Source organism: Thamnophis sirtalis, unplaced genomic scaffold (assembly GCF_051295495.1).
Source record: "Thamnophis sirtalis isolate CommonGarterSnake01/CBP01778 unplaced genomic scaffold, rThaSir2_p1.2 scaffold_7, whole genome shotgun sequence".
In the NCBI taxonomy this organism is placed as follows: Eukaryota; Metazoa; Chordata; class Lepidosauria; order Squamata; family Natricidae; genus Thamnophis; species Thamnophis sirtalis.
The window spans coordinates 61,969,418-61,995,319 of NW_028261387.1; the positions used below are offsets into that span (position 1 = coordinate 61,969,418).

The following is a 25,902-nucleotide window of genomic DNA, read 5'->3' on the forward strand; positions in this document are numbered from 1 at the left end:
TTTACCATCAGTCCCCATGGTCATATGATCACAATTCAGATGCTTAGCAACGAGTGCCCATTTACGATGCTTGCAGTCTCCCATGGTCATGTAATCTCCATTTGCGATCTTCACAGTTGACTTCCAACAAGCAAAGTTAATGGGGAAGCTGACAAGAAGTTGCAAGCCTTGTTCACATGACATCATGCTTAACAACTGCAATCATATGCTTAATGACAAAGCTGGAACTGACATCATAAGTCAAGCCTGACCACATAAAGATTTGCTTAAAAACTTTGTCACTTAGCAACAGGATTGCCAGTCCCAATCCAGTTACCAGGGTTGGTAACTGAAGACTATCTATCTGTATATTAAATAGCATTCTTTGTTATGTTATGTATAGTAGATTCCCCCAGGTAAAAAGTTCATTCTAAGTCTGAGAGTCCTTTACTAGTTTTCATGTGATATATATATATCCATTTTGTTTCTAGAGCAGGGGTGTCAAACCCGTGTCATCACAGTGGCATCACATGATGTATTGGGACTTTGTTCCCCTTTGCTAAACCGGGCGGGGGTGGAGCCAGCACATGACGCATCCTGCCTGTGGGCCGTGAATTTGACACCCTTGTTCTAGAGCATGGAAAATCTGTATATTTTGAGAAGACATTTAGTGCTTGTTAGAAAGGTTATTAGAAAGAGATTATATAGCATAGTTTTCAGTGAACATCAGTGATTTTTTTGTGGGGGAATCCTATATTATTTTTATTTTAGCACTGCATTTAAGATTTTTCAAATGACCTGCCTCAAATTATCCTACTTTGGACACATTGTGCAAAGATCAATTTCCCTAGAGAAGCTCTAATGTTAGGAAAGGTGGGAGGAAAAAAAAGAAAGAACAATTAACAGCAACTGGACAGTGGTGAAGAGCAGATTGTTGAAAGACCTGAAAGATCCGACTAGGGACAGACCATAATGGAGAAAATTTGTCTGTATGGTCTTTAAGAGTCAAAGGTGACTTGATGGCACATAATAAATCGATCCAGTTAGTGTTTTTATTTGGTCTACTTTTACACCTAAGCATAATACAAGCAAAGCAATAGAAATACAGGATGTAGAGAATGTAGGCCAGCATCAATAATATAAAATAATTCATTCATTGTGTAGTGCTCACATGTTCTGAACAACAGTTTTTATTTGACGGAGCAATAATTCATATCTGGATCTACCGTCATCAAACAGAGGTCATGAAAATGGTTTAAACTTCAGTCACCGTACATTGCTGCATTGTCAAAGTCAAAATCAGTTGAGGAAAGCTGATTGAAAGGTTGGCGAATGTAGAATCCATAGTTGGCTTAAAACACCATTTTCAATCTACAGAAAAGGTCCCAGAGATTCTTCCACTTCTTACCCTTTCATCCTTATGCCAACTGTATCTGCTCTGTACCTACTGGCATCGCAGGAAAAGAATTCTACATGCTCTAGGATTTCTAGCCAGCACTAATGCCCTTTACAATAGAAAAACAACTAGTGTGCATACTTTTGCTTTATTGTTCACAGGGATCAGCTGGTCCTGGGAAACCACTGTTTCTGTGAAGTATCTGCTAGCTAAGTCATGATAAATGCCATTCTTTCTGAGAGGTTATTTACTGAGCACTTCTGGGAGTAGTTGGTTGTTAATGAGGCACCAAAAAGGAGACTGAGGAAGCTGCCAGGAGCTGGAGGAATCCTGCCAGGAGTTTAATGAAGTGTCAAAGAGCCTGGGTAGGAAAACATTGTCCTGGGCTTTGATGGAATATCTACATCTTTGCCTAGGCAATGGAACCTAATTTGCTCTCTCTGCAATGAAAGAGTGAACATATCCCCTGCCTGGAGCAAACACCCTTCAAAAGGCTGCAATTGGAATTAGGTTGAGTACCCACATAGCTAAGAAAAGGAGATTTCTGTCAGGAGAATATCCTCCATATGGAGAAATATGTTATAAAAAAAGCAAAGGAAGCTGTGATGATCCATTGGGAAAAATACTCTGAAATAAATAGTTGGGCACCAAAACAACCAAAGAACCAAAATATGTACATTTCCAGAGAGATTATTATAGCCAAATAGCAAATATTCTAGTAGTACCTCCAAAATTAGGAAATTCAACTTAGACGTTCAACTTCAACATTCTGCACACCTGTCTGGGAAATGAGAAAATAATAAAGAGAAGAATTAAAGCAGAAGTTAGACTGCAGCAGAAGTTAGACTTTTGAGTTTTTCAAATACTAATGTTACCTATAAGGATCATCATCCTTTACTGCTCTGACTCAAGTCTTATGCATAACTTGAAATTGCAATGCAAACAGAGATTAATCTAAACTAAACTAGAGTTTCATTTTAAGATTCAAGGTTGCCAAATCAAATCCATTTTTATTGTTACTGTGGGAAAGAGCAACAAAGAATTCTGCAACTTGCTTATTATTTTGTGAAATGTCACTTGTTCCTTAGGAAGGGATTGCCCAACTAACAATAAACCTTACACTGTTTAAAGAAAATGAGTAAAGGCTGAGAAATAAGAGCTCTACTTCTCTGTTCTAGTAAAATTTGATGTAATTGGTGATCTTTTGCAATTGGTAGGTACAAATTAACCTAATTAGTTTGCAAGGACTTATCTGAATCACCTACTAAGAACTTCAATGCAATACCAAACCGATTCCTATATTGCTATTCCCTTAACCTACATAATGGCTTTGAGGAAGAGGGGGAGAGTTGGGGCTGCAGATATGTTGGACCTCAGACTTTGTAGCAATCAATGAACTGGCTGAAAATTATAGTAATTAAACTCCAACTCAATGGAGCAGATCAAGAACAATGTATTGAATGATTCCAGGAGTATTCAGTAACAGCTCAATTTTGATAAATTCAGTTGTTTTATTTATAGCTTGGAAAAAATATTATGATATTGCATCTGTTTACATCTTTGACCTTTGCACTTGCACTTTCTCTTGACACTTCTTGGCAGCATTAATCTACATAGTTCAGATCTTTGAATCGGCAGAAAAGTGTGCTGTTATAAACTGCACCGACCCCAGTTGCAGTGAGCCCAGGGAGTGATACTGTCCTTGCAGATTTAGTGCAGGATAGTTTCTGGAATCAGTTGATAGACTGATTCCATGACATATCATGATGTATCATGAGGGTTTTTTTTGTCTTTGCAGAGCTGGGGTGGGCAAAAGTTTGACAGGTCTGGCCTAGACACTAAGTACCAGATCCATAGAAGCAGGCATCTACCACACCAGGCAGAACCCAGAGTGTAGACTATGCAGAGAGGCTTCAGAGATAGTTCAGCACATAATGGCAGAGTATAAGATGCAGGCAGGAAAAGCATACATTGAATGGCACAACCAAGTCACTGGCAATGTGTATATGAACATCTATACAGAACATGGGCTAGACCCTCTTAAGTCTAGGTGGGAGATCCCACAGAAGGTTGTGGAAAGTAATAAGGATAAGATCCTGTGGGATTTCCAGATCTGGACAGATAGGCAAGTATTGGCCAATCAACCAGATATTATGGTAGTAGACGACAATCAGAAGACAGTAATGGCAATAGGTGTAGTGGTGCCAAGTGACAACAACATCAAGAAAAAGAAGCATGAGGCCTGAAGGAGGAAGTGGAAAATGAAAGCCAAAGTGGTCCCAATATTGATAGAAGCAGTCGAGGCTGAGACTCCTAGGCTGGGTGAGTGGCTCCAATAGATACCCGAAAAACCATCAGTGTTCTCTATCCAAGTGCTAGATTATTGCTAGCTAAAATAATCTCTGGAAATAGGGTTAAAGAAAGATCACAGAGACCTAATCTTTGGTTTAATGTTTTGGAGAACACCATCAGTGTTCTCTGTCCAGAAGAGTGCAGTGCTAGGAACAGCTAAGATTTGAGGACTAGAGGTCCTCAAACTCCTGGGCCTCTAGAAGGGGGCTCAAGATTGAGAAAGACACAGACCACCTACAAGTATGATAACACACACACACACACACACACACACACACATATACACACACACACACACACACACACATCATGAATTCAACAGATTTGGCTCTTTCTAATCCATGACAACCCTGATCCAAGGCATACAATCATTAATGCAATAAAACTTACTAGTAACAATGTATCCTAGGTGATTTTATCAAACGCCACCCCCCCGCCCCCATCACTTCTCTCCCGCCTTCTCTTTCTTCATATTTCAAACTACAGATTTCTCCTTTTTGTTTTCCTGTGTGCATTGCAACACAATGTCTTAAAGAGGCAGAGCTCAATTTGAACAAGGTTTTCTCAGTTACAAGTCACATAGGGCTAATAAACGGGCATGATGGTTCAGGTAATGGTTCAGGTCGGCTGGAAAGACCCAAGCACTGCGTAATGGGATGCGCTCCCATTACTTGAACTAATAGAACTGCAAGTTTATTTGGGAAAAGACCATTTTAATTGCACATGATTTGCATGACTATAGTTTCAGTTTCTACCTCTAATTATAATCTCTGGAAATAGGATTAAAGAAAGATCACAGAGAACCTAATGTTTTGGTTTAAAACTAATGGCCTCAAACCACAAGGCTGATTTAGTTTATCTGTTTACATAATATACTAAAAAACTATTCTGGTTTGGTTATGTGTACCTTAAGAAAAGGCACAATACATACATTTAAAATATTACAGGTGAGGACTCATCTAAAACAAGTTACATCCAAGCTTGAAGAAGGATTGACATACCAGTACAGAAACTACGTACTACAGTAAGTGATTTCAAATAGCCATTACTAGAAATGGGTAAATATTTCCAGCTTAAAAGCCAATCCTTCCCTGAGGGGGCTCCTCCCTCAGAACCGATAGGCAATGTTTCATGGCATGACTTACAAAGGAATACCTGGAGTGATCAAAGGCAATTGCCCGCACAATACTGGAAATAAACCAGATTTCCAGCAAGGACCTTATGACTGACTCCCCCCCTTAGGACATTCTCACAGCCTCAAATTCTTACTCAGTCTTAAAATAGGAAAGTGGCCCATGGGGCACCAACTGCAAAACAACAACAGCAACCAACAGACTTCTGTTCCTAGCTGCAGTCACCTAAGGTAAGGAATAACAAATCTGAGCAGACTTGACACCCAGAGAGTGTCTGCCCATGGATGGTATTAGAATAAGTATGATTTAAGCCTGTCTCATGCCTAGGTTAAGGACAGGATGAAGGCAACTTCATGGAAATATTGCAAAACAAAAGGCACCAGGGCGTGTCTGTGGTATGGAGAAAAGTCCGTAGTCTGATACTGCTGAATGAAACTAAAAGCACTTAAAGCAGCATCTTGTTTTTCACAGGGGATACCATTGTGCCTTGGAGATGTTAAAAGAAATAAAGCTTGGGTGGCTGTGTAGTTTGTATGATAGATGATATTATGAATTTATTTCACTGTGTGTATTAACTGCATGGTTTGTTGCTACTGCAGCTACATGACAAAGAATTTGTTCTTGTAATAGAATAAAGAGCCCATTTGAGGCAAAAAAAGAAAAAAAAGTAGCATGTACTATATTTTTCGGAGTATAAGACGCACCTTTTTCCCTCAAAAAAAGAAGGTGAAAATCTGGGTGCATCTTATACACTGAATTCAGCATTTTTGGCCTCCCATAAACCGCAAAAATGGCCATGCATAGCCTTTAGGAGGCTTCCAGAGTGCTCCTGAGTGTTGGGAAAGGCAAAAATGGGGGGGTTTTGCTCGTGTTTACCCCCCCCCCCCCCCCAGCCTCCAGGAGCACTGGAAGCCTGCTAAAGGCTATGCATTCCCTTTTTTGGCAAAAAAAAAATGGTCTGTTTTCGTGAAAAACGGGCCGTTTTTGGGAGGTCTGCAGAGTGAAAAAACTTTTTTTTAATTTGCCTCTTCAAAATCTTTGTGCGTCTTACACTCCGAAAAATACGGAACAGAGTTGAGAAATTGGCAGCGTTCAAGGTATATTTTCAATGTCTCCCAGATACTTATATTTACTGGCTGCTCTAGCAGCTGATCCATGACCTGGCCAGTGGGGATAGGACTATCATGCAACCTTATCATTTTTTCCCCGAAGCAAGGGCTCATGGGATGCCAATCAGGAATATAAAAAAATGTTGGGCACACATTCTGTATTTCCTAAGATGACGCCTCTCAACAATTACAATTACAATCAACAATTGTTTATATGCTGCCATATTCAAAAGTACGAAGTTAAGACTGGCTAAGTGTTTTGGATGAAGTGTTGGACATAATCTGCAATTATGTCATACAACATCATTAAAAAGATAACAGTGCATGTCATAAAAAAAGCAAAAGAATATACTTTTATTCATTAATATTTGTTTATCATGTCCCTCCTCCCACGGCAGGAAGATTTATTTTTTCCCCACAACTAGTATTTCCTCTCTAAGTACCTGACATATGTGATTAAGCACGTTATTGGATATCATTTAAAACACACCTTACTTACATCCTATCTTGATAGCTGCAACTTAGTCAGTGTGGATATCATTGACAAATGACCAGAAGTTGCATTTGGTATAATCTGCAGCTAGGCTGATAACTGCTTCAAGGTTCAAGGATTGTATGAAGCCAAAACTGGAAGATCTACGCAAGTTGCCAATTGCTTACTGGGCACAATTGATATTATCTGTTAAAACTCAAAAAAGCTCTAAAAAGATTAGAGTCTGGCATCTCAGAGATCACCTTATCCATGTAGACCAACGCAGCTGTTCAGATCTGTAGGAGAGCCCCTTCAAAGGTGCCTCTGCTGTCAGAGACACTCCTTTTGCAGTGTGTGAGGGGTTTTGCAGTGTGTGAGGGGTTATACTTCTATTTGCAATGCCTCTATTTTGGCCTCTTCATTCAGCAGTAAGAAAAACTATCAATTCATTATATTTGTCATGAATTACTGATTCTGCTTAGTGCTGAGTGAGTAGGGTATCAAGTGAGTAGGGTGTGTGTGCATGTCAATGAAGTATAAACTGTCCTGAGCATTCAACAGAGTAGAAAAGTAGAGTATACAAGAAATAAATAAGCACAAGTCATTTTGCAGAGCTTTAATAAGACTGTAAATGGGAAATTCACAACTCACATGCCCACCCAGTCACATGGCCAGCAAGCCATTCACACCCAGTCACATGGCCAGCAAGCCACTCCCACAAAGCAGGCCACACCTACAGAAGAGGTTCTAAAAAAGTTTAAAACCCACCACTGTCCCATATCAACATAAAACTAAAAGTTTTTTTTTACTTTTTTCAAAAAAACCAACCTTGACCCTTGTTAATTTTTATAGAAAGCAATGTTCCCATGAATTATCCATTTTTAATGTTCTGGATATAACATACATGAACCTAATTGCAGCTTCTCTGGTTTAAGTCGTAATTTAATAAGAATAAAGTGTCAGCTCTACTCTCTGTATGGATTAAGTATCAGATTACTTCTGAATTGGAGCGCATGGTAGGTTTGGTCTAAGTACATGACATAATCAAATCTTTCTTGGCTTTTTTACAATTAAAAGGATGAAAGATGTAGTTATTTGATTCAATAATAGCTCATTTTTTTAAAAAAAATGCCATTTGATAAAATCTTTCACAATGGTATTCATCCTATGTTAAAATGTTGCTTATGTAATACCATGCCCAATTGAATGAAAACATGCTAGGAAGGCATTTTGTTTTCTAAACGTCCAGACACATATGCAGCAGTGATTAAAGGGTTCAGTTGGTTAATATTTGTTGACTTTTAAAAAACCTTCTTAAGATAATATTGCCATTTCTGAGTTAAGGCTGCAAAAACAGTTACTCAGAAATCCACTTTCAATCTCATATTTCTTGATAACACTTTAATTGTACTTGGCAATCCTAGACTTCTGTGGAATTGGTTTACTGCATTGAGCTGTAATCAGTAATCTGACTACAAAATGAGACAGAAATAGCAGAGGTGCTGTAGCTCAACATTAAAAGCATGCTGCTTTATGGGCAGAAGGTCTAAATTCAACTCCTGATATCTCCCAGAATGAGTAGAAAAACTTGTACCAGAAATTTGTTCCTAAGGTTAAAGAGAAGGAGGTTTGAGCCCCTTCTTTTTTGCTAATCAACCAAATTTCCTACACATATTATATTGAAGCAACTGAAATAGTAACACTAGAAGAATTTTTGAAGAAAGTGCACCGGGATTACAGAATTACAGAGTTGGAAGGGACCTTGAAGGTCTTCTAGTCCAACCCCCCTTGCTCAAACAGCAGACTCTATAAAATTTCAGTCGAAAGGCTCTTCAACTTTTTCATTAAAAACTCCAGTGATGCAGCACTCACAACTTCTGGATTTCCACTGATTAATTGTTCTCATTGACAGGAAATTGCTCCTTAATCCAAAGAGAGGATGGATTTCTCTTTGATAAGCTTCCATCCATTACTTATTGTCCTGGCCTTAGGTGTTTTGGAGAATAGGTTGACCACCTCCTCTCTGTGACAGCCCCTCAAATATTGGAAGACTACTACCATGTCATTCCTAGACTGTTTGTTACACTAGGCATACCCAGTGTACCCTGCAACCATTCAAGTGAAAAGGTATTGTTGATCCTACCGGTACTATTTTTTCCTTCAACATATCTTTATGAAAGAGAATTTTCAGCAACTATCAAAGCAGCCTGAATACATTGCCATTCTTTAACAAATTTCAATCAAAAGTTGAGGAATATCTGTACTGAAATACGCCATCATATGCAAGGCTCATACGTTCTGTTAAGCAATATTATAGAAAAATCAAGAATATTATTAAAACATGTTATCTTTCATTGGTTCCTAAATCTCATCCCTCCTTTACTTAGAATGGCAACCCAATGTCCCTCATAAAAAAAGTATTGTTTATACTCAGTGCCCATAAATGTTTAATAAACATTGGATTTCTAAAATATGCTGGGCTATGAATCACCTTATACTTTAAAACAAATTTGATCTTTTTATTGTTATTAAATATGCTTACAGTATTGCCAGTGTTAGTCCAAAGGGAGGAGCACAGTTCTACTTCTAAAAAATGGAGATAAGCTGCATCTCTGGCATTGTGTGCAAAACCTTAAACAATCAATAGTTTAAATTCACCTGACTAGCAATTAAATCATGCAATGGTTAAATAACCAGTTTGTAAAAGTTATTTCTGTTGAATGTGCCAGATTTAGCCACAGCCAATCCAGAAGAAGAATCTCTGTCTTTAAACTTTACCTTAACAGTACATATATAAAGCAAGTAATAGTCATATGAATAGTGGTGGTACTCGTTCTTGCTTCATATATGTGTTCCTCTGTTCTCTCCCATTTACTAAATAGAAGGCAAAGGGCTTGGGATCACTTGGACAAGTTCTGTCTAGTTTTGCACTGTTTGTTGTGCAAACAAATGCTTACATTCATCACCAACTTGGTTTTGATAGAAGCAAATGGAACTATGGGTAAAGAACATAACAGAAGTAGAAGAACTGACAAGATCAGACTTTTCTTTTGTTAACATATCATTGAAATCACATTGGCCTGCTCTAACAAAGAAATAAATCTGAGATATTGTTGGGAGAACGTAATGGAAGGGATGCTTGATATAAAAGGAAGACAAAGGAAGGGACCCCACTGGTAGCTTATTTTATAAATGACAACTCAGCTCAAGTGTCAAGAAACCCACAAACAAGCAATTCAAATCATTCTGAGATTCTGAATGAATGAAGTCATTATAAATTGGACAATGTTCTTTCATTTCTGATTCCTCGTAGGGTTGTACTGTCCCAAACAGACACAATGTGTAATCTGGGAGGTCTCCTGGATCTCAAAGAGCAGGTAACAGGAGGAGGGCCTTTGCACACGTCAGTTGGTCCATCAGTTGCACCTATACCTGGACTGGGAGGCCCTGCTCACAGTAACTCATACCCTTGTAACCTCCAGGCTATACTGTAACATACTCTACTGTATGTTACAGTATAGCCTATTGTAACATACTCTATATGGGGCTGTCCTTGAAGACCATTTGGAAACTCCACCTGGTACAGAATGTAGCTATGCAGGTGGTAAATGGTGCCAGATATACAGCACGCATTGCTTCTGTGTGAGTAGCACTGGTACTGGTTGTTTACGGATGCAATTCAAGGTGCACCTTGTAAAGCCCTGCATGGCTTGGGACAGAGGTACCTGAAGAATCGCTTTTTTTTCAATAGCCTCTACTCATCCAGCTAGATCAAGCAGATCCCATCAGACAAAGAATTTTGCTGGTGGAGACCAGAAGGCGAGTTTTTTTTCGTAGTGGCTCCTGCTCTATGGAAGATCCTCCCTTCAGAGACCAGAATGGCCCCAATCCTATTAGCCTTTCATAAGGCCCTAAAAACCTGGCAATGTTCCCTGAACATTGGCTGAAAATTTTGCTTTTGTGTATGTTGAATTGAATGTTTATTGGTTTTTTCTTTTACTGTTTACTGTTTTTATTGTTTTAAAATGTCTTTTTAATTTTTTAAATTGTAATTTATTTACTGAATTGTAAGCCATGCAGAGTCTTTGACATAGACATTGAACATAAAGAAACAAACAAAGAAACAAACAAAATTTGTAAATTCCTTTGGAGGTTTCCAAGTTTTTGTTCATTCTTTACTGAATTCTGTATAATTTCTGTTTCCTTGATTTCTCTCCCCCCCCCCCCCAATCCTCTGGAACCTGACAGGAAAATACTTAATACTGTTGCTGGTGCTTTGATCCATTCTTTTTTGTTTTATATTTCTGGAGTCCAGTGATTTGTCTACACAGCTTTCCTCCTATCCTTGAGGTTGGAAGAAAATTTGTTGGTAAAAGAATGCTGCCCTTATTGCGCCTTGGCAACTGTCCTCTCACATCTCAATGTATGGTTAATTTGGGATTGTGGCTGGTGAATGTCCTATTGTCCTCCTCCCCCCTGGCACATGGATTCTGTTTCACCATCAACTGCTCCCCAAAACATGAAGAGATGGATGAATAGCTCTGCCTTGCTAGTCAGGGCTGATCATCACAAACTGCTTTTTAAAAAGTTCTACCCACAAAAAGGTTCATGATTAGAACTTCAAATGAAACTCATGATTTCAGGTCCTGTCACACAAGTCCTCTGTCCATGCAAGTTCACTTTCCCATCCAGTCCCTCATAAGCTATTTATTCTTACTGTTAGTATTTGATTGTTTGGTTTACTTGAACATCTTGTTCAAGTAAACCAAATAGCATCATGTTGCCTCAACAGCAATTTTGAATAAAGTGTTGATTTTTATTATAACTGGCAGATGATTTACATGAATGTTGCTGGAAGATGTGGTGGAACCTTGCTTTTGGCGTTCACCATTTCAAGGGTTACAGTTAAAAACAGATTAATTCAGGTTTGAGAGAAGAAAAGGTTGAAGTGTAGAAATGTCCATAGTAACATTTATTAATCCATTATCTATGGATTAATATTTCCTGCAGGAGGTAACCTGGTTGTGTTCTTACGGAAATGTATATTTCTGCAACATAAAAAACAGCACTGTTCCACCGTAGTGAAGCAGTCACTCAGTTATCAGTAATCATCTATAAATTCTCTGCAGATATTAAGAACTGATAGAACCGATCTCCAAGCTATTAAAAGATTCACCCACCGATTTTTACCATTTTACAAACACAGATGATTTGCACCTCAAATTGTTTCTGTTACATTTGTTGGTTACAACAGGGACACGGGCACTATACCACCCTCTTCCACACCAGATTTAGAAATTTCTATACCGTACTAATGATTTCAAGTAAATAGGTCTTCTGGCAGTTATCTTTATGCAACCAGCCATGCTATTAATTACAGACTAATACCTTCTGCTCTTTGGGGCTTGTAAATAAGACCACTGTTTTGATCTCTTTCTTTCTTTTTTCTTTCTTTTTTATGCAGATGAGAAACAGAGGGTTTGTTTGAGGGTGAGTCACTCATATTTTTAACTTGGTTGGAATCTAGAGGACAAGGGTTTCTTGTTACCTAAGAACAGTCAATGCCTAAAGGCTGGTTAATATTTGTCCAACGTTCTAAAGATGAAAAGGCTTCCACTAATGTTGAATGCATGCATCTGGACTATAAAATGTCTATGTAATAGCAAATAAAATGGGCCTGGAACATTAAATTTTAAATTAATATGAAATATGAAAAACAAGTATAAAAAAAAGAGCCTGAAGCTTTTGATTTTAGTTTTGATAAATATTTTTTTAAATTTACCTACTCTGTAAACTAGTTTGTTAAAGGTGAAGGTTCCCCTTGCACATATGTGCTAGTCGTTCCCAACTCTAGGGGGCGGTCCTCATCTATGTTTCAAAGCCAAAGACCCAATGCTGTCCAAAGATGTCTCAGTGGTCATGTGGCCGGCATGACTAAACGCTGAAGACGCACGGAACGCTGTTACCTTCCCACCAAAAGTGGTTCCTATTTTTCTACCTGCATGCTTTCGAACTGCTAGGTTGGCAGAAGCTGGGAGAAGTAACGGGTGCTCACTTTATTACGCGGCACTAGGGATTCAAACCACCAAACTGCCGACCTTTCTGATTGACAAGCTCAGCATCTTAGCCACTGAGCCACCGTGTTCCCTTTGTTTGTTTGTTGCAAGGACTTATATTCCAAATGTGTACTTGTGTTCTTACAAAATCTTCCTCGGTGTCTATTATAAAAAATCCTTTTCATAAGTAATAAAAAGAAAATAATAAATGTAACTGGGCCTAAGACAGAACCTTGGAGTACTCCACTGTATCTTTCCGTCCATGTAAATGTAGTGCCATTGAGGACTACACATTGAATCTGGTTGGTCAGCCAGTTATGAATCCATCTGGTGGTGATTCTGTCTATTCCTTCCTTACCAAGAACTAGGTTGTGGTTTACTTTGTCAAATGCCTTACTGAAGTATAGTATGTCCACAGCATTTCCCTAGTCTACTAATTCAATCACTTTGTCAAAGAAAGCAATAAGATTTGTCTGGCATGATCTGTTTTTGACAAACCTATATTGCCTTCTAGTAATAGCTTTACCTGTTTCTAGGTCTTTACAGATCTGTTGTTTGATTATCTTTTCCAGGATCTTCCTAGGTATTGATGTCAAGCTGATTGGTCTGTAGTTTCCTGGATTCATTTTTTCCCTTTTTTTTGAATATAGGGACCACATCAGCCTTTTTCCAGTCCTCTGATAATTCCCCTGTGTTCCAGGCTCTTCGCAAGATATGGTCAATGGAACCGTGACACAGTAGTTCCAAAATCACATCTGTCAGTTCCTTCAGAACTCTGAGATGTGATCCATCTTGTCCTGGTGTCTGTACTTGTCTAGAGTATATAGGTGTTGTCTTCTCATTTTCTTGCCTATTTTGACTTGTATTCCTACCCGATACTGTTTTTGATAGGTTGAACTATTTTTTTCCTTTTGTGTAAAGACAAATGCAAAGAATGAATCAAACAGATCCACTTTCTCTCTACTGCCTCTCACCTCCTTGCCATCTTACCCCATTAGTTTCCTTGACTTTTTTCTTCATTTTTACATGTTGAAACTTTTTTTTTATTACATGCATGCAAAATAAAGCAGTAGCCTCAGTTATCTTTTTTATTTTTAAAAATATTTCTTGGTCCATTCAGACAGTATATATTATTGAGGGGGATGGTACATCCAAGTGTTTAGTAAATATGTTCTTTTGTCATGACAAAAGTTCCATAAATAGAAATTGCATTCTGGGTGGCTGGAGTAAAAAATGAAGTCACCTTGCAAACTTGCATTATAGTAAATAAGTGGTATTTCTTGGCTCCCTCAAAGTGGCAGTTATGTAATGTGACTACTGATATAGTGTAACTCAATATTCCACATGTATTCAACAGTCCAGAAACATTGGTTGGACCACAGATTATTTTAATAAAGATTTAAAATTATATGAGTTCTTTTATCATCTATCCATACAGAACAGCAATTGAATGTTTGCCTTCTTCAGCCTGAGGTTGTCCACATTTTAGTGACTATAATTTCCAGAAGTTCTGTGCAGGTCAATTGCTGTGGCTGGCAGCTGTAATATGTCTTAAAAAGACGCATTGCAGATATGCCTTCTTTTCTTGTTCCTTCCCTTGAATCAGTAGTCTGGCTAGAGACTGTTTTCTGACAACAACTACCTGGAAATTCTGGAGACTAGTCCAAGAACCTCTGGAGGTTGCCAGGCTGTAAATTATTTTATCATAATCAGACATTGCAGAAAAGGGAGCCTCTCCCTTTTGAATAAACAAGTAAGCAGAAGGTGCAGTCAAGGAATCATGATTTTAGAGTAATCAATTCCTCTCTCTCTCTCTCTCTCTCTCTCTCTCTCTCTCTCTCTCTCTCTCACTCACTCACTCACTCACTCACTCACTCACTCATGCGCGCACACACACACACACACAGACCACATTACTGTCTGTAAAATAGGCAGGTGACTGAAGAACAACCAAGCATGTCCTCTGAGCAGTTGAACAAATTCCAACGTGTGACATGGCACCGCAGTGCCCTCTACAGCATCTGGAACCCTCTTCATCAGACCTGAATAGATGGGATCCCAGTTTTATTTCCCACAAGAGTGAAATGGAAAACCACTGGAAACTTCTGCACCTTTAATCTGTAATACGATTAAAGTTTGTTAGAAAGCCAGGTTTATTTCCTAGATAATTTCTGATTTGCAAGCTAGACCCAGGGCATCATAAATGGAGCACAGTCTTTGGGCAAAGAAACAATCCACATTCTTTGGTAATGGGGTTTTCATGTATCTTCCACATTCTATCAAACTGGGGAAAAGTGCTTGGAAGGACAGAAAAAAAAGGCTTGACTCTGAACCTCCAAGCATGTGGCCCAAAAAATGGTTCTCTAACTCTCATCTGTGCAAAATAAAAATCCCATGTATTGAATGCTGAAACCAGAGAGTTTATTCAAGGAGGTAATAAATAACTAATTTAAACGTAAGTTAACTTAAACAAGTTGACTATTGATTTCCTTTGGAATTTTCTCTGTGTCTGATTGTCTTCTTTCCTTGCTTGCTCTAGATCTTTCTTTCTCCCAATTTTCTTTCTAGAAATTTGGCTTTATTACTTAGAAGAGATTGGCACATGGTTTGGGCAAAAAGATCTAGATCGTCTTTCCTTCTAATTTGCTGGAGCTTGGTTGAAAGGTCAACCCCTGGGGAAAAGGATGAAAAATTCTCCAGCTGGATAGAGAAGAGCAGCAAAAGATTCAGACTGACTCATGGTGGCCTGCTGAAGATATTATTTTACTGAAGCCTCGGAAGAAGCGATGCCAGGGAAGTTTTACATGATTATACACACAAACATACAAACACATAGCCCTCTACACCTCTCGTGTTTGTAAAAAAGACTTCTAAATTTTGTTGCATTGTATCTAAACTTCAATATAGGCCTTCTCTGTTTTTTTCATTCTAAATTGGTGGTGAACAGATGACTCTACTGCAGTTTCTTTAAAAAAAACCTGAGAAGCTTCTAATATCTTCATGACCATCTTTGTATTACATTTGCATACAGTACTGCAGTGGGAGACTGGTCTATTAATAAAATAATTGCATGATGATCACTTTCAGGGGAAAAAAGCATTTATCAGGAAATCAAATAGTCTCATGGGATATTTTTTATGGTGATCCAGTGGCATTTTTTAAAATGTGAAAGCATATTTGAAAATAAATATGATTCTGGAAGTATAGTATTTTCCTTTTTTTCATTTAAAAATAATAAAAGAGTCTGGGCACAAACTACTGTCCACTACTGTCTACTAGCTGTGAAGCGAACCTATGGCATGTGTACCACAGGCGGCACATGGAGCCCTCTCTGAGCACATGCGAGCTGTCGCCCAGGTCAGCTTCACCACACATGCATGTGCACCTCCCGCAGTCAGCTGATTTTGGGGTCTGTGCTGCACATGTGGAAGATTTGTGCACATGTGTGGAGGCAGTATGGTCGCGTGTGCATGTGTGTTGGGTGGGGAAGCGCGGGGTGTGTGGTGCTCCCCTGCGGCATGTTTTTGGTCCCAGGAGGCTTTAGGGAGGCCTGCTAGGCCCAAAACAGGGCATGGGGGTGCGCCCCCCACAGCCTGGTTTTGGTCCCAGGAGGCTTCAGGGAGGCCTGCTAGGCCCAAAACAGGGCATGATGGTGCGCCCCCACACAGCCTGTTTTTGGTCCCAGGAGGCTTAAGGGAGGCCTGCTAGGCCCAAAACAAGGTGCAGGGGGGGTATCATGTGCATGTGCGAGGGGAGTATGTGGGGGTTGTGTGTGCATGCACAGAGGGGGGGCACATTGTATAATGGGGTGGGCATGCACGAGCATGCCCTGTCATGCACACATACACAATTTTGGCACACGAGGAGAAAAAAGGTTAGCCATCACTGGTCTAAAGGCACCATCTTACAGAACCATCTTATCTCCATACAATAGAGCCCACTTACCTTTGCCAATACCTCATGAGGTAATGGATCATTGTCAGCTAGTTACTAAGGGCAATTCTCACTGAAGCTTTGGTTGTTTGCCTCTCATGAGGCTCCTGCCTTTGTTTTAAGCCAACTGTAAAAATTCCAATCCAGATTGCAAAAAGTTGGCAACTGGGACATGCTGATGTTCAGTGTGGACCATATTTGCTGCAAGACCTGACTAGTTGAACCCCTGATTCTTGTTCTTCCTCTTTGGGGAAAGCAGGCCTCACCACTCCCAGTGGCTTGCCTTTGCTCTCTTGATATCGGCACATGGGTGCTTCCACACAGTAACCCTTTTGTCAGAGAAGCAGACTCTCTCTCTTCCTTTTCTTTCTTATTGCAGAATTGATGCTCCGATGCCACAGCAATCAAAGCATAAAAGGAAAAGATCGTTCTTTTGTTCTGCAGATTCAAGGAATCACAACAAGGAAGAAATGATAGTTCCGCTTCCTAGCAGCAAAGCAGTAGTGTTCCTACTTTGCCACATAAAGATGTTTTAAAAAATGAAGTCAAGGGCAGGGGAACTTTGCAGTAAGTGGGCAGAGTTTAGAGCAAGAGGGCGCCAGCTTTGAACGAGGTGTGGGCTGCTGGGTGTTCGCACGGGTTCGGGTGATCCTCTAGCGAAGATTTTGCATAGTTTGACAAACCCCCAAATCCCACTCCTGGCTGTCCTGCCCACCCCGCCCCACCCCACCATGCCCGGTAAGTGCAGGGCGCACATGGAGGCTCGGGGAGGGGGGGAACGGGCCTATCAGAGGGTCCAGAAATTCAGAAATGGGCCCGTTTCTGGCCTCCAGAGGACCTCCGGAGCCCAGGGAAAGCAGTGTTCGCCCTCCTGGAGGCTCGAAGAAAGTCTCCAGAGTCGGGGGGGGGGGACACCTACACACACACCGTGGTGCAGGAGGCAGACTAGGCCACACCTACCAGGGCCACACCCACCCAGCAACGGGGTAGTAGACCCGTTGCTGCAATTTTTGAAGCCCACCCCTGCTTTGAACAGTCTGTGCAAAAATGAAGGGAATAGAATCTTAGTTTCTGAGTCTTTCCTGAGAACTATTTCTATCCTCCCCATGGGTTTTTTCTTCTTCCAGAAGATCTGGCTGTTGTAGGAACTCTGGGCAGTTTCCTTCTATTGCATTAGAAGTATCTAGTCTAACAGAAGTCCCAAAGTGATATCTATCTTCAGTGCTTCCCTTGATGCCCAAACCTGAACTTGGTTCTTTCATTCTAGCTGAGACTCCTCTAAGTGTGTCCCTAATTTCTAACTGTGAATCTGCACAATTCCTTATTGTAGAATCCGGAGTCCATGTTAGCTAAATATCAATCCTTCCCTCCTTGTTGGGAGGCCTTCCATGTGTATTCTGCTAAGCCTCCCTCACACAGCATGGCATTGGGACAATTCTCCATCACAGCAAAACCCAACTATCCTTTCCATCCTCTCCTCTGGTAAGGGGATTTAACTAAAGTAGTTTCTGTATGGCCTTTGGCACACAGCATTTATGACATACAGTGTTTGGGTCAAGACCTCTTCCCTCATAAAAACCTTGGGAGGGTAACATTGGCATATTTTCACTGCCTTAGGAGGTCTACATTCTATTAACTTTTGGGGACTTCTCTTCCACTGTGTCTGGGTCTTGGGTTCATTTAGAATGATTTATACTTATGTCTTTGTAGTTGGACCCTAAATTGAACAAGCTGTAGCAGTACAATGATGCAGGTCACTTTTTATAGGAAAAGAGTAAGATATAAATGATACAACTGTGTGTTGGGCCAGGGAAGGAATAAAATTATACAAGAATGCTAGAGGTGAAGTGAGGAAAGTAATAGTAAGACTATGACAACTGTATAGAAGAGGACATGATGCAAAAGGACAACCTGAACAATATGAGGCCAAGTCATTTGGTGGGTTGCTATTCCTAATAAAAAAACATAGGCTTAAAAGGGTCTATTTGGGCCAGTGGGTTCAGCTCCTTGCTCAGTGAAGGAAGCCAAGTCAAAGCATCCTTGGCACATGGTGTGGGTTTTTTTTAGCTAAATTCCTAATGATTCTTTCTCTTCCTAAAGAAGGCAAAATCTGACTTCTTTAAAATTATGATTTCACATACTGTGCTCTGAGGTAATAGAAAACAGGTCATAGACTTCTGTATAATATCCTATAACTTGATTTGGGGCCAGGTTTTTTAAATAAATGATGCTATGAAGAGTCAGTCATTAACTTGTGCTTGCATCCTATGCCAATTGGCTATAACAAGAAGCCACATACAGAATATGGGTGTTCTGGGAATAACACTTTGAATTGGCTTATCTGTGATATCCTGGGAAAGTTCATTTGCTGCACAGTTTCAAAACTATGCAGGATTTCTGCATCTCTGCTGAAAGAGAAAGTAGACAAAAACTCATTTAAAGGAACATGATATGATGTCAGGTTCTTCAGACAAACAGACTTCAGATCAGGGGCAGCTCCCATTCCTTTTAGACAGAAATTCCCAGGCTCCTGCAAGTTGAAGAAGTTACAAAACTTTCTTGTAACTCAGCTGGTTGCACTATAATAGCATGGCCTTCACTATAACCAAACCCAATCCATTTCTCCTCTGTCAACTTCCCTTGGCAAGAGTTCCTACAATATTGATGTAGACCGAGTTCATTGTTGCTCCTTGACAAAGATAGGATGGGAACAAATGAACAATACAACAAATAGCAATGAGCCTATAAAAGCACTGCGAAGAGATAAACCTAGAGGGCCAAAACAAATAATAGGACAAAGCAGTGTGTATTTTGGAACAGTCAATTCTATCTGATGCCAGTATAAGGAAAAACAGAGAAACTATTCAAGCGTTCATATGCTGATCTGAACAAGGTAGTTTATTCCCACATAAGAAGATGCTGATGCCATCCCCCAAAATCACAACTCTGCTTCAGTTCAGTGCAATAGCACTGGCATAGTCTACCAGCTATATAAATACACGTCTAGGTGGAATACCGAAACAGGATGAATCTGGTATCTCATCATGCTCAATACGCAATGAGAAAATAAAATGTTTAGCATAGGGACCATTTTGGATAAAACAAAGAGACTGTTAGGCAATGTTGTTTAACAGTGCATACTTATAAAGACATTCATTTGGATGTGATCCAGTGGAGCATTCATGCCTGTAATACAGGGAGTATTGCCTTTTTATAAATAGGCTAATCTGTCTCCAGTATAGATGTAGATATATTGTTGAGACAACAGAGTCATTAACCCATTGGCTTAAATCCAAATTGTTACTTTAATTTAAGGGACTTACATCATAGCTAAGTTGTTCCAAAATCATCAGTTGTGTCTGAGTTCAACAACTTGGTCTGGATCCAAATTGCTGAAATTAGAGGGAAGGAAGAACATCACATAATCATAAAGTACCAAAAAAATTCAAGCTAGGACTGAGTTTGAATATCTGAATTCCGCACCCCCGGGGATTCGAAAAGACGCGAACCAGGTCTTTCTTCTAGAACCTGTTACTAAGCTCCATGATGTTATCTTTTCAAAGTGTTATATTTATATATTTTATTTATTTGTATCCCGCCCTTGTTATTTTTACAAATAACTCAAGGTGACGAACATATCCAATACACCTTCCTCCTCATATTTTTCCCAACAACAACAACCCTGGGAGGTGGGTTGGGCTAAGAGAGAGTGACTGATCCAAAGTCCCCCAGCTGGCTTCCATGGAAAGGCAGGACTCAAACTCATGGTCTCCTGCTTTCTAGCCTGGTGCTTTCTAGCCTGGTGCTGTAAACCAAAGAGCATGCAGGACTTTGCAAAATACATATTAGAGATAAAATAAAATAATATCAAAAGACAGTCTGGAAATATTGACAAATAAACCAACAAACCATGAGAGAAATTACTTATGTTAAGAACATTTTAATAGTGAAAAAGTTCAAGTGTGAAATGTTTGCAATCAGCATCTCACTGTGGATATCAGAAATTCTAACTAGATATGTTTAGATCTAAAGAAAGTAAATAAACATGCAAAAAAATTTATTTGTTTTATTTATTTGTTTGTTTACTTACTTATTTATTTATTTAATTTGTATAGCCACCTATCTCATAATTATAACTCCGGGTGGTTCACAATAATTAAATTAAGAAACAAAAAAATAAAATAAATACATAAAATAAAACAACATTCTACTATCTTAAAAAGCACAATTAAACACAGTCATACAAACCATCATAAAAATTATAATTCCATTTAATACAGCCATTACCAAGGCTAATAGCTTCTACTGAATTCCCAGGCATGATGGCACACCACAGCCAAGGTTCAGGTCCTTCCAAAAGATCATAATGGTAGGGCCAATTTTAATAGAAATGACAGATTAAGGTATTAGCACTGATGCAATTGTCTATGATAGGGATCCCCAAACTTGGCAACTTTAAGACTTGTGGACTTCAACTTTCAGAATTCTCCAGTCAGCATAGTTTGAAGACCTCTGGTCTACGAGAAGGTTAGTCATTCTCTTCTAGGAACATCTGGGCAATCCAGGAGCTAGATATGGGCCTAGTATCAGCATCCCCTGAGCATCTCAAAGTTGATGGGGCAAAACATTTGGGCTGTTTTTTGCATTCGGGAGTTGGGGAGCAAAACTGGTGCCTTCAGTCTTGAAAATGTTCAAACTACATATTGCATCCTTAAAACTCCTGTTTCTCCTAGCACACAGTGTCCTGCCTCTGCCCATGTTTTGGAGTGTGTTCTTCAATGTGCCATGTAAGCCTTATGTAGCCCTCAAACCAAAGGAAATTGTGCACTTCTGAGCTGAGGAATAATCATTTGATCAATTGGTTCTTATAAAAAATTTGCAGGGATACACACTTTGTGGTAATGAATATATGTTAAAGAGCAGTTTGGTGTAGTGTGCAAATCCAATGACCTTGGCCACTTGGTCTCTCTTAGCCCTGGGAAGGAGGCACCGGCAAACCGCTTCAGAAAACTTGCCAAGAAAATTGCAGGGACTAGACTTTGAGTCAAAAGCACACAAACAAAAAAGTTAATCCAACAAAATGGCTATCACATTATAGAAGAAGAAAATAAAATTACGTTGCAGGAATGGGATGGAAGAAGTTCTTTCATGTGTCCCTTCCTATATCAATGTCTTCCCCAACTCTACAATAAATCCTTTAAGTATCTCCTGCTTGGCCATTGTAGCAACATAACAGTCGCACTAATACAACTAGAGTAGTGTTAAGTATAATAGAATACAACTTCCATGTCCCAGCTGTATGCCTCTCACCTGGAATATCAGAAGCATAGAATTACTCAGGTGAGTCATGCTAGTCCTTAAGCACAAATGCTCTGAATTACAAAACCTACATTGAGCCACAGTGAACCAATGACCCTTGGCTGCTGAGAATTCTTTAAGCAAAGGCTTTAAACCCACAGGGAATGAATTTTAAACTGTGAAATTAATCCGGAATACTAGGCTGTGATCAGAAAATGATGAGGTTAGAGTCAGGATCTGAATCTAATACTCAGATTAATACAAATGCAATTTGGATTGAAGACTTGGGCTAGCTATATCCTAGCTGTCCATGTTGCCACCTCCTGTGGATGCATGTGGGAGTGTCAGTTTTGGGAGCGTTCTTTAAACAAAAGGTGGCTGTTGTCACTTGAGAAATTCCATGACACATCAGCCCCGTTGTGTAACCTTTTTCTGAACTAAAAATAGTTCTCTTTATGACAGGAAATTGCCTTGGTGAAATTGCTCAATTTCTAGGTCACTGTAAAGAAGACAAACACTAATAAGAGAAACTGCTCCTATGTTCCTTGCAATTTCTGAACACTTCAAAGTCCTGAATTATTGAACTTGCTTTGCAAGCTGTTTGGAAAGGATCAGTAACCATAGATGGGAAAGGCTTCTACAAAGCTAACCGAGAGACTTTGCAAGTCGGGGTAGGCAACCTTGAGTTAGATGGGGAAGAATGAAGAACCACAGGGCTTTTGTATAGACCTCCCTAGGATTCCATGAGAAACAAAGGACAAAAAAAGCCAAAATCCCAAGTTCATTTGAAAGCAGCCAATTTTCCTATCACCAGGGTTTTGCTTCATGATCAGAGCTGTTTTTAACTAATAGCTTTTGAATCTGTTTGAAAACCCCCGAATAACTGTGTTCTTTGCAGGGAAGGTATTTAGGGAGTGTTCCAGTGGTGGGTTTCAAATTTTTTTAGAACCTCTTCTGTAGGTGTGGCCTGCTTTGTAGGAGTGGTTTGCCAGCCATGTGACAGGGTGGGCATGGCCAACTTGTAAAATGTGGTGAAACTCACTTAACAATGCTTTTGCTTAGCAACCAAAATGTTGGCTCAAAAACTCTGGCATTTGAAGCACGTAAGTGTAAAAGCTGTCAAGTTACAAGACCCTTGCACCCCTAACCCTTTAGAAAGAAACCCAGAGATGTTCAAACTTGACAGCTTTAAGACTTGTGGACGGACTTCCGGGGTGGGACCTTTCTGATGGCGGCAGCTTAACGAGCTGCCCCCGGGTTTCTGGCCGTGTTATCTGCCTAAATACCTGGTAGATACCTCATTCTTCAGGCAAAGAAGAGTAAGAGAGAGATCCAGCTGGTAAGAGCTTTTCTTTGAAGTTTGCAGCTTTTTTTTTGCTGCGAATGGAAGGGGGGCCAGCCAAGGCTGAATCACATCTCCGTGCCAGAAATTCCTGCTGTAATCATTACGGCGCAAAGTAAGGAACCTCCACTTAGGACAATTTTTGATATATTTATTTGAGATTAATACAAGCAGAGTCCGTACCTGAGAACCTTATCTGCCTTTTTTTTTTAAAAAAATCCTAGCTTCATTTTTACAAGAGCTTCCTTCGTGCACTTGGTTTTTTTTTTTTTCTTAAAAAATAAGCTCCTAAAATGGCGATTGTGCCACATTCCTAATTATCCGGCAAAGAACAGTGATAAAAAAGATCAAAGGAACAGCCAGCCAGCAGTCTCTTACTAATTGGTTTCACTTCTCTGAAGAGCTTACAAGATTTTTTTCCTATCAACTTTTAAAAGTTTTAAAAGACTCCTTGTTAATATAGAGACATTCCAAACAGAGATGAATATGCTGAACTGTTTTGTTACAATGCTAATCTTTTGAAACCTGCTTTGTTACAATGCCCTTTGCTGAAACCTTTTGAAAAACCTCTAAGAACAAATAAAGGGGGGGACTTAATACTTTCTTTCCTCGTAAGCTACACAGCGGGCCAGTAAAGTTTGAATAATTGTTGAATAATTGTTTGAAGAAAAGATATAATGGCATCAAAATTAAATTCGGGGAAACCTCTTCTTAGGAGTACATCTCACACACTTGGCACAAAGTCGCAGCTTCCACCCTCTATGCCCCCTACTGGAGATTTGCTAACGAAAGCACTTTTTTTTGAAACTTTTAGAGAATTTAGAGAGCAGAATTTAGAAACTTTCAGAGAATTCAGAGAGGAGATAAAGAAATTTAAAGCAGACTTATATGATAAGCTTGATACTAGGATTGCCAAAACAAAGGATGATATGGTGGGACTTGTAACTGTATTGACAGAATATGTTTCTGGAATGGAAGATAAGCTAGAGGTTCTTAATGAAGCCAACACTAATTTGACATCCAAAACTGAAGTGGTGCAACAAAAAGTTGAAAACGCTGAAAAACAAATTGTTATCATACAGTACAGACAGATGGAGCTTGCATTAAGAGTCAGGGGGCTGCGCGAATACGAACAGGAGAACTTGAAGCAGATTTTTTCAGAGGCTTTTAACCGTCTGGTGGAAAGACCGGGGTCCAACTTTGACTGGCAGATTGAAAAAATTTATCGCGCTAACTCTTGGGTGGCAAAACAACTCCCCCGAGATGTAATTATATACTTTGCTACAAGAGAGTTCAGAAGCATGATACTACAAGAGTCTTATAATACCAGGCTTCAAATTGGCGGACAGGACTTGATTGTCTTGAAAGAAATACCACCCCAAATGCTAAGAGCCATGAGAGATTATGCTTTTCTAGTGGAAGAACTCAGAAACCGTCAGATACAGTATAGATGGGATGTGTCATTTGGTATTATAATTACATTTGATAAGCAAAAATATCGTCTCAACTCTGTATGGGAAGCCCGAGATTTCTATCACAAGATCCTGAAGGTGGGACACCCTGAATCATCTGGATCTGGAGAAAGACCACGAGAAGGACAAGATAAACAGCAAATCACACAACTACCAGACAAAAAGCACCATTTCCTCCTTCCGGAAGGGCAAGGGGTCAGGGAACAAAGATCTAGCCGTATGACTACGAGACGAATGGGAAAACAAGGTACATTGCAACAACCTCAATAATCATCGGCCATTGATCAAGGAGTTGTGGTCTGAACTCTTTACAGAAGAGAAAGAAAATATTTCACTATCTCAAACAGTTCAAGAACGATATAATTTGTCTGCAAGAAATTCATATCAAATCAACTGATCAAAAATATTTGTTCAACCCCGAACTTGGTCAATATTTTGTGACCTCTGCTACGGACAAGAAAAATGGTATAGTTGTATACTTAAGAAAAGACATTAAGGCTGAACTAATTGAAGCAGATCCCTTTGGAAGATATATTGCATTAGACCTAATTCTAGAAGGGAAAAAGACTTGATGGACGACTTCGAATTGAGAAATGTTTGGCGAGAAAGAAACGCAGAGGCATATGACTTCACCCTTTTTTCTGATGGACATCAATCCCTTTCAAGGATTGATTTTATACAAATCACTAATGATTTATTTTCTAGGGTGAAGAAGACAAAGATTGCGGCGCGGGTCCTTTCGGATCATAACCCAGTCTGGACGGAATTGGGAAGGGTAGTGCAGGCAAGAAGGTCTTGGAGGTCGAATGAGAGTTTATTTAGATATGAAAAGTATATTAATGATTGTAAAAAATTGCTATCTGAATACTTTGTTCTGAATACGAATAAGGGTACATTCATGGAATTTGTAGGGGATGCAAGTAAAGCATATATGAGAGGAGTACTGATGAATATAAACAAAATACATAGACATAAACAAGGGCAAAAACGAAAAGAATTGGAAGAGGAAATTAAAAGAAAAATTTGAAATGTATCCAAATTGTGTTATAGAGGGAAGGAGGTGTTTCAACAGGAGGAGATTTAAAAGGCATTCCGGGATTTATTTATTTTTTACAGAATTGTACAAAGGGGACAAAATTAAGGGTTTAGATATAGACAGATACTTAGATAAAGAGATAATACCCCTAGTTAGAGAAGAGTACAGGCAAAAGTTGAACCAACAAATAACCTCTGGGGAAATCCTGCAAGTAATCAAACAACTAAGATTAGGAATAATGTAAACTGCTTAAAGTTTGTGTAACGGCAAGAAGCTGAGTTCAACGCAGAGATTTTACTGACTTTTTTTTTCTTTTTTCTTTTT

The 25,902-nt window shown here is 39.4% G+C and overlaps 2 long non-coding RNA genes across 2 annotated transcripts in view; one reads left to right on the top strand and one right to left on the bottom strand.

Moving 5' to 3' along the window:
* Positions 1-19,823, bottom strand: part of LOC148044685 (uncharacterized) — an 88,343-nt gene extending 68,520 nt beyond the window's left edge. The window contains exons 1-3 of the long non-coding RNA XR_015697403.1: positions 19,754-19,823; positions 18,730-18,835; positions 2,101-2,156 (exon numbers count right to left, since the gene is read on the bottom strand). This is a non-coding gene — a long non-coding RNA (uncharacterized LOC148044685). The remainder of the gene's footprint in view (positions 1-2,100; positions 2,157-18,729; positions 18,836-19,753) is intronic.
* Positions 14,416-15,701, top strand: LOC148044686 (uncharacterized). The gene is made up of 2 exons (XR_015697402.1): positions 14,416-14,617; positions 15,066-15,701. It is a non-coding gene; the product is annotated as an uncharacterized LOC148044686 (long non-coding RNA).
* Positions 19,824-25,902: the final 6,079 nt, after the last annotated feature.